Here is a 9,758-nt window from a genome sequence, read left to right on the forward strand (position 1 = left end):
ATATAAATAAATAAGTAAAATAAAATAGGAACTAAAATATAATTACAGCGGCAATGGAATTAAGTATATAATATAATATTAACACTAGAGAAGAATAATATCGCACGTGAAAAGTAGGACTAATATATATTTCAAAATTATAGAATACAAATATAATATGGGTTGATTAATTCATACACATAGGCTATAAATTTATTTAATCAAATTGAAGATATTAACACGTTTCTAATTTTCTTGTTATATGTTAGGGGGTTACATGTTAGAAGTTCTGGGTGTAATTTAGTTAAAGCATTGTACAACCGAGGGCCAAAATTAATGCTATGCTTTAGACCAGCAGATGTGAGACATTTAGGTTCTACTAATGTTGAATTAATATTTCGTCTTGTGTCATAATTGTGTGTCTGTAATACAAACTTATTAGGATTTTTATGATAAAATTTTAACAGCGTATACTTATAAATTTGTTCAATATTAAATACATTAAATTCAGAATAAATTAATTTAGTTGGATAATCGAAACGTTTCTTCAAACAAATTTTAATTATTCGTTTCTGTAGTAAATTTAACGGACTAAGATTAATTTTTGTACTTCCACCCCAAACAATTATACCATATTGAATGATAGACTGAATAATGGCCAAATAAACATTTCGTAAAACTCTAACAGGTAAGTAGCATCGAAGATTAACGAATTTATAAATTAATAATAATAATAATAATAATAATAATAATAATAATAATAATAATAATAATAATAATAATAATAAAATCTTGGTCATTTTTTTAAATTTTAAAGTCATCTTTTCATAAATTTATGGGCATTTTATGGGTAATTTTTCTGTGATGTTTAGGTCATCAACTTCCGAGCCCTAGTCATTGTTAACGTTGAAACGTAGCGTTTCCTGCGCTATTCTGTTTACGATAGACGGTCACGATAAACGACTGGGATTGTCGTATCACAATATCACGATTTATGGTAACGATAATGTGACGCATGCGTAGAACACCGATCATGTGACTCTTTGATTTCACAAAAACGTCTGATATTCCATTGTACTAACTCGCATTTAGAGACAGATAACGGACAAATTTAAAGTTTATATTCACGTATGCATACATACCTAATATTCTAGACGTCGGGGGTCGATGTTTTCGCACATTTTCAAAGGAACGTCCTTCTGCTTCAATGCACTGTTGCGCTCGGGCGTGAATCGCGTTATCGCTCGGGAGAGTTGCACGTGGCTGTCTTTATGCCGCATCCAAAATACGATCAATAAGCGCCTCTCTCGTTTTCCCATTCCTTTGCTATACTAAGTCTTTCATCCAACCCCATAGACAGTAAATATTATTCGATATGGTACCCTTCTGTTCGGAAAGCGTCGTTCATATTCAGCGACGGCACACAAGGAACTTCCATCGCACAAACCATAAACATACACAATATCGGCGTATTCTGCAGTCGAAAATTTATAAGGCATCTTGAAAAACACAACTTAACATTTCCGATAACTGTACCTGTATAACTACTGTACTGTAGGTAGCTGACTGAACTGCTGTGAACTCATAAGTGATAGCGTATTTGTTGTGACATTTGTACCCCACCACCCGGTTTGTTTCTCTTCTCTTATCTACATCGCTCACAATGCAGATTCCAATGTTACGTCATTCATTGCGATCGGTGACCTTGTCTCACGTCAGCAGCATATGGTAACGTCTGATTCACATTGGGGCGAGACGTTTTACCAAAAAAAAAAAAAATACATCTAGCTCCGCCATCGTTCGAAAACGGACCTATGTTCACATATTATGAACGTTTTCACTCAAAATGGCCAAAGATATCGTATCTTAAATTTTTTACCTTTCCTCGTGAATCACCCTGTATATTTCATGAATAAAATTTATGAAGAGAGAAATAAAATTGTTTTCCTATCGTTCTCCATGTACACATTTCCTTCTCCTTATATTCCCGTATTCTCTGCGTATTTATTCTGCAAATAAGTTTGTACTAGAAATTTCTTTGTGCGAGATCGTGCGTATTTGCTTGTTTTCCGCACAGAACCAATACGCGGTAAGTGTGAAATACCACATTCAGTATTCCCAACGTAACACACATAACAATTTCCCTCTTTTTACCGCTTAAGCGCGACATTCATTTTACTGCTTTAGGCTTTTAACATATTATTTTTAGAGACGTTTATCAACAGTAATCTCACTAGACGTTTTGATTTATCTAGAGAAAATCAAAACTCGAGTGGGATTTAATTGACTAATACACGATTAGAAGAAAGTATATAAAGATTAGAAGTAACGAAGTACTCCAATACAATACAATATTAATTGACTTACGAAAATACAACTGTCTTCAAATGTATTATTGTACTATCTCAACATTACAAATATTACGCTAGATGCATGCTAGATGGCAGTAGTGTCTTTATACAGACACTGTAATGATTACTATTCAATAAATCTTAATATTAAACAATCTCTGATATGTGACTATCCATAATATCATATAGCAGAAGTTCTTTTTATCCTCTCAGAGCAGAAACTATAACATAACCTAACTAATATACTGTACACAAGTGTTAGAAAAGTTTTAATTAACGACAATGACATAAAAATAAACATGAATAATTTTAAAAGGAATAATTATTGAATGTACAATTTTCAAATTTGAATGTGGTTGGTGGTTCAATTGATGTTATATTGGACGTGTGCGTAATAGAAGTGCAACTCGTTGATTTAGGCCTACATGGTGTATTCAACTTATTCAGAATTTCCGAATGAATAATTTTAAAAGGAATAATTATTAAATGTACAATTTTCAAATTTGAATGTGGTTGGTGGTTCAATTGATGTTATATTGGACGTGTGCATAATAGAAGTGGAACTCGTTGATTTAGGCCTACATGGTGTATTCAACTTATTCAGGATTTCCGAATGGTGCTCTTCATTTATTTGTAAATCGGATTTCAGAAGATGCATAGATATGATCAGTGATTTTTATTAATTCTTGTTCTTGAATGCCAATGCGAGTCATATTTGAAACTGCTGTGCATCGACTGGAGTGGTTTGTAATTTTATATATATTTTTGACGTCCAGACCAGCGCAGTTTCAAATGTTGGCAAAAAAAGAAACAAATGCTAGGGACGCGATAAAATTAAACAGATGCTAGGGACGCGATAAAATTAAACAAATGCTAGGGACGCGATAAAATTAAACAAATGCTAGGGACGCGATAAAATTGTGCTATAAGCAGCCATGATCGGTTGAAATACGTCCTTTCGTATCGTTTTATTGGTCAAAAGTAGTATGACGTAGTAAGAGTGTAATAGTCATAGTAATAATTATAGATTGGAAACTTACCACTGCAATTTCACCTAAATTGCAATGTTAATTATTGTTTTTAAATATTTGCAAAAATTAAGTAAAGTCTACTACTCCACGAAACTTATTGCATTCCTGATACAAGTAACATTAAGGAAGCCGTGAAAAAATCAACAGGATTCCAGATGCCGATGTTATTACTGCAATATGTTATATAAATAATGTTGTTAAAATATTAGAATGAAAAATAAATCATTACATAACCTTACCGTTTGTTTTAAGTTCGCATTTATAGACTGGGGGGGGGGGGAAAGACAGACGTATATCACGGCCTGCTGGAGTAGGCCTATAGTAAACACAGAAAACATTTTATAGCAACAATGTTCGGTTTTCCGAAGTTGCCGTCATTAAACAGAAACCAAGATGGAGATTTCATTGCAACTAATTAGAAATTCGTCTTTCAGGTATGTAATAAACGATCTTCGCACAAAATAATGTACGATACACGAGCGGTATATTTGTTTTCATGTTCTCGGAAATTAAAAAAGCTCAACTACGTTTCGCTCTTGTAACGTATATTACTATTATGTAATACTGCACTGAATCAGTGTGTTTAGAATGACAGACAACATTGTGCGGACACAATCTGCTTCGTTGTTAAAGTGAGTCACTCTATGCGAAGGAGGTGACAAGTGTCGATAACAATACCAGCTGTCAAATGTTAAATGATCTTTCTTTCCTTATCAAATATATTCGCGTGCCGTAGATAAACACTGCTTAGCTAAGGATGTGTCATTTCTGTACCGATTTTAAAGTCAAAGGAATATAAAGTACTTTAAATTATTATAATTCTTGAAGTGTAGGGTGCCTTGTCTGTTGGAGGGAACCAATACTATTTGCCTTAATCTACAGAATGAACCTAAATTCCCGCATAATCTCGACGTAGTGTGATTCGTCCTAAAACAATGAGAAGCAAATATGCCTTCTATGTCTTATACCCAAGGTAGGCCTACTTGTTTTAGAGATTACTATCAAATGAGCCTACATTCCGTAGGTAGAGATAAGACGTCAGCACTCAAGTGATGAATAATGAGATATTTAGGTGACAATTTATTTAATACTAGCCGTACCCGTGCGCTCCGCTGCACCTGTTAGAAATAAATGTAAAGTAATTACATAATTAAAATAGGACGTTTGATCCAGGTAACATTCGTGTTTGATAGAAGGATCAATCGTTTAATATGTTACTTAATTTAAATTGTATTTAAAATATTAAAATGCGATCATTTTGATCCAGAGACCACTCATTTGGTGCAATGATAATTCTTCTTAATTGTTATTACATGCAATTAATTCAAATATGATCATTTGGTTCAGAGAACATCCGTTTTTGGTGCAATTTGGTCCCATTAAAATTTTGCTTGGAATGAAACGTATCGCAAATCATTTTTAAAGAAACTTTTTTATGTAATACTTTTCACAAAAATTAATAATAAGTGAGATATTTTTGTTTATTTAATTCAGGCCCCCTTATAACCTCCCTTTTAAATAACGTATTTTGAATGCCATATAGCCTAAAATCTAAGTTACAACGAACTTAATTTATATTCCAATTTTCATCGAAATCCGTTCAGCCATTATCGCGTGAAAAGGAAACAAACATCCAGACAGACAGACAGAGAGACATACAATCAAAAATTTCAAAAAAGCGATTTTCGGTCTCAGGATGAATAATCATACATATTAACACCAATCGTTAATTCTCTGAGATGAAAATGAATGTGTTCATAAACATTATTTTAAGATATACAGGATATAAATATACAGAATAGCTTATCAAGTTTTCTGTGCATAAGAAGCTATTTTAATCTTACCTGTCCTCAATTCACTCAGAAGTTACTGTAATAACATTATAGCATTATGTCCATCTAGAGAAACTACACTTTCAAATGATGAAATAATAATTAATTATACAAATCGGTTGATCTAGCTTCCGATATTACTTCATACAAACACAGAAACATTCTCTGTAGGCTATGTTTCATAGCTTTCGATTGTTGTTGTCCAAGGTCCCTTACAGACGCAGTCATTTGTTTTTTATTTCATTACACCGCCCTAGATGACAGTTATTTTAATTTTAAAACTCATTTATCTCATTAAATATCAGTCCTATCAAAATTTTGCTCAGAATGAAACTTGTCGGAAATCAGTTTTAAAAAACGTTCGTTATATAACATTTTTCAAGAAGATTAATAATAAGGGAGATATTTCGATTTATTTCATTGAAGCCCCCTTATAACCCCCCTTTTAAATAAAATATTTTGAATGTCATTTAGCCTAAAATCTAAGTTACAACGAACTTAATTTATATTCCAATTTTCATATAAATCGGTTCAGCCATTATCGCGTGAAAAGGTAACAAACATCAAGACAGACAGACAGACATACAAACAAAAATTTCAAAAAAGCTATTTTCGGTTCAGGGTGGTTAATTATATATGTTAGGACCAATTATTTTTGAAAAATCGAAAATTACCAGAAAAAATTCGGCTACAGATTTATTATTAGTATAGATTTTTACAATTCGTGTTCAAAGCGTCTACTGTGTACTGTGAAATCAACAATCCCATTCTTTATCACCAGAGAAAAGAAGTTCATGCCCTAAAAACGTGAAGAATATGTATGCATTTATGCCGTAAAACTAGATAAATATGCTACAAAATATGCATGATCAGTCTGAGATTATTTTAACAGAATAATAAGGTACAGGTAACTTACGTTTAGTCTATGGATTTTGAAGTACTTGCCCCATTGCTGAATGCTCCATTTATTCTGTTACAGTTCACAACTAAGCAGTGACGTATGTTTTCTGTCGTCATTCTTCGCCTGTTGTCTCTCAGCATAGCTTTGTAGCATAAAAAACTTCGTTCTACGTCACAAGCAATATAATGTCCAAGAGAGGGAATAGCATGGTAGCGACTTAGAAGTATGTATTTTATGTAGAGTAGCCCTACATTTCAAAGAGCTATTCTGTTTTCGGAATTCGTACTAATCACACGTGATCAAATAAAATACATCTTTAGGTCAGGTCGCGTGAATCGTAAACTGTTCAGTCAAAGCAATGAATTTCATGAGCATGTGAAGTGGACAGACAGAATAAGAAAAGACGCTGTTTGAAAGAGTGGGTGAAGAAAGAATGATGTGAAACTGATCAGAAAGATGAAATCTATACTAATAATAAACCTGTAGCCGAAATTTTTTTGGTAATTTTCGATTTTCCAAAAATAATTGGTCCTAACATATATAATTAATCACCCTCAAACCGAAAATCGCTTTTTTGAAATTTTTGTTTGTCTGTCTGTCTGTCTGTAAGTTTGTTACCTTTTCACGCGATAATGGCTGAACGGATTTCGATGAAAATTGGAATATAAATGAAGTTCGTTGTAACTTAGAATTTAGGCTATATGGCATTCAAAATACGTTATTTAAAAGGGGGGGTTATAAGGGGGCCTGAATTAAATAAATCGAAATATCTCGTTTATTATTGATTTTTGTGAAAAATGTTACATAACAAAAGATTCTTTAAAAATAATTTTCGATAAGTTTTATTCCTTGAAAAAATTTGATAGGACTGATATTTAATGAGATAAATGAGTTTTAAAATTAAAATAACTGCCATCTAAGGCCGTGTCATGAATTAAAAAACAAATGACTTCGTCTATAAGGGGCCTTGGACAGCAACAATCGAAAGTTATGAAAGATAGCCTACAGATAATGTTTCTGTGTTTGTATGAAGGATGACCACGAGGATCCGGAAATTAATAGCAAATGAAAATATAATTAATTAAATATGAATATTGTTATAAAAATAAAATGTAATAATTAAGCGCCATTGATTATCAATTATAAAATAAAATCTTAGAAGTTGACTTTAAAATTATACTTATAAAAAAAAGATTTTATTTAAAATTAGCATATCCTTAATTAAGGCCTTCTGAGTGGTATACATTAAATTGTATAATCTGCAGGGAATCTTTAAGAATTTGCGAGATGATTTTTTGAATTTCAAAAGATGATATTGATAATTGTTTTAAACAATTGTATGTAAATTTTGGTAAAGAACTCCGAGCACCAAAAAATAAACCTGTCACTGACCAATTAAATGACATCTTCAGGTCTATTAGCATATAATAATGCTTTGAACATAAAGACATAGATAAATGGGAAGATAATAAAATATGATGAATTGCATGATGTGAAATTGAAGGAGATTAATTAAAAACAGTATTACATTAATAACTGTAGAAACACAGAATAATGTGTAATGACCTAATGTAATTTTTGTATTATTTCTTATTGAAGGATTATTATACTTATTTCATTTATATGCTAACTTGTCGGACCAATATGCCTCTTAAATTCTGATCAGGAAGAGGAAAAGGAATTGGCTGGGTCACTGGCTGAGAAGAAACTGCCTACTGAAGGATGCACTGGAAGGAATGGTGAACGGGAGAAGAGTTCTGGGCAGAAGAAGATATCAGATGACAGACGACATTAAGATACGTGGATCATATGAGGAGACAAAGAGGAAGGCAGAAAATAGGAAAGACTAAGAATGCTGGGTTTGCAGTGAAAGACCTGTACTTCGGCAGAACATTATGAATGAATGCATGAATGAATAATATTATGAAACTTTGATAAGAAGATTTATACCCAAAATAAAGACCTGTCAGTCTAGTAAATATTGTCATGAGGTTAATCGCATGTCATCTGCGCGAGACAGTCACGCCCGCCGGTTTCCGCGCACTGAGTTTTGCTTGTTGGACACCTATAGTAGGCTATACGTATATAACAAAGGAAGATTGTAATACAAAAAGGAGCAGATTTCTGGAAAAAGAACTAAGAAAGAGACCAGTCAAGTGCTTTGTGTGGAGTGAAGTGTGGTGTTGTATGCGGCAGAAACATAGATATAGAAGCGAAGAGAAACGTCTAGGAGCAATTGAAATATGGATATGCTATTCCATCTCAAATTGATCGAAATATTGAGAAAATTGACCTTGCAATGTCTAAATACGATGAAACTTTTTTTGTACGTAGAGAACTGTGATACAATGCTTTGTGCAAAATTTGAGGAATCAGAACTTCATAGTGTTTAAATTTAAAATATTTAAATTTATCGTACTTTCATAAAATTAGCAACTTTAAACTGTTGTAGTTCCGAAACCCTTTCACCCAATGATCAAAATCATGGCTTATTTTGATGCTGAGAAATTAAAGTTTATATTGACATGTAAACAGATTTTCTTACTTTTTATGGAAATGGAGAAATTTAGATTTTTCTTCATTAAGACGCCTTTGCCCACGAAAAAATATTTTTAAAATATATGGTTAGATTCCGCTTTGAAAGTACAAATAAACACATATTTTTTACTGGTGCACCGTTGATAAGAAAGTATTGAAAATATCAAATAAAGAAAATAAATAGTACGCGCGTGAACTAACCAGCTGGCTGTGAGACGGGAGCTAGCCGAGACAAGCAAGGCCAGGAGACATACAGGTGATGTGTCGTCTAGCAGTCATGGCTGTGCTAGCTTTATCACAGGTTTTCATAAACACAGGAGTAAAATTACGTCCAACGCTCGCTTATCTTCAGCTCTCGGCCAGTGCGTGCGGTACTGCGCCGTTCAAGTCTAGGCGTGTGAAAATAATGTACTTAATACCCTCGAAACTTATTGCCATACCACTAAGCAAACAATGCCGAATCCCTCTTAATAATGCAAGGTTTTTTCTCAATATTATTTTACATTTTTACAAATGGCCAAAAAGCCTAAAAGTAAGTAAAATCAGATTATCTGTCTCTCTGTATATGATAAAAATAAGGATTACTTCTTAACATAACCTACCAAATGTCAGCTTCAAAATAAGCTCTCGTTCAATGTTCTGCAGTAAATGGTTCCAGAGTTCTGAGCGCTGAAAGAGGCTTGTTTTTATAAAATACGCTAAATTTGTCGCTCAATAATACGAAAACCGTTTGACTTTCGATAGCATATTTTTGAAAATGCACTCCCCTCAGCACCTTGTATAAGTAGGGAAAAAATTAGAGTATAAAAAATGCGAGGTTTTTTACTGATCGATTTCATATGGAATAGGCCGTGCCAGAAGAATGGAGCGTGTAAAATGGAGAGACAAAATAAGAAATGAAGCTGTGCTAAAAAGGATGGGTGAAGAAAGAATAGCGTTTTTTCATTAAAAATCCATAGACATTTTTAGTGAATGGGTTTTTTCTCGGGAATCTCTCGTTTTCCAACTTTATACTAAGGGATATGCTACTGGGCCTAAATGACAGCTGTGAGCAGTATGGAATGGAGATAAATGCAAACAAGACGAAGACCATGGTCATAGGAAGAAAAGTAAAGAAGGTAAACTT

This window comes from Periplaneta americana, chromosome 6, assembly GCF_040183065.1.
Source record: "Periplaneta americana isolate PAMFEO1 chromosome 6, P.americana_PAMFEO1_priV1, whole genome shotgun sequence".
Classification (NCBI taxonomy): domain Eukaryota; kingdom Metazoa; phylum Arthropoda; class Insecta; order Blattodea; family Blattidae; genus Periplaneta; species Periplaneta americana.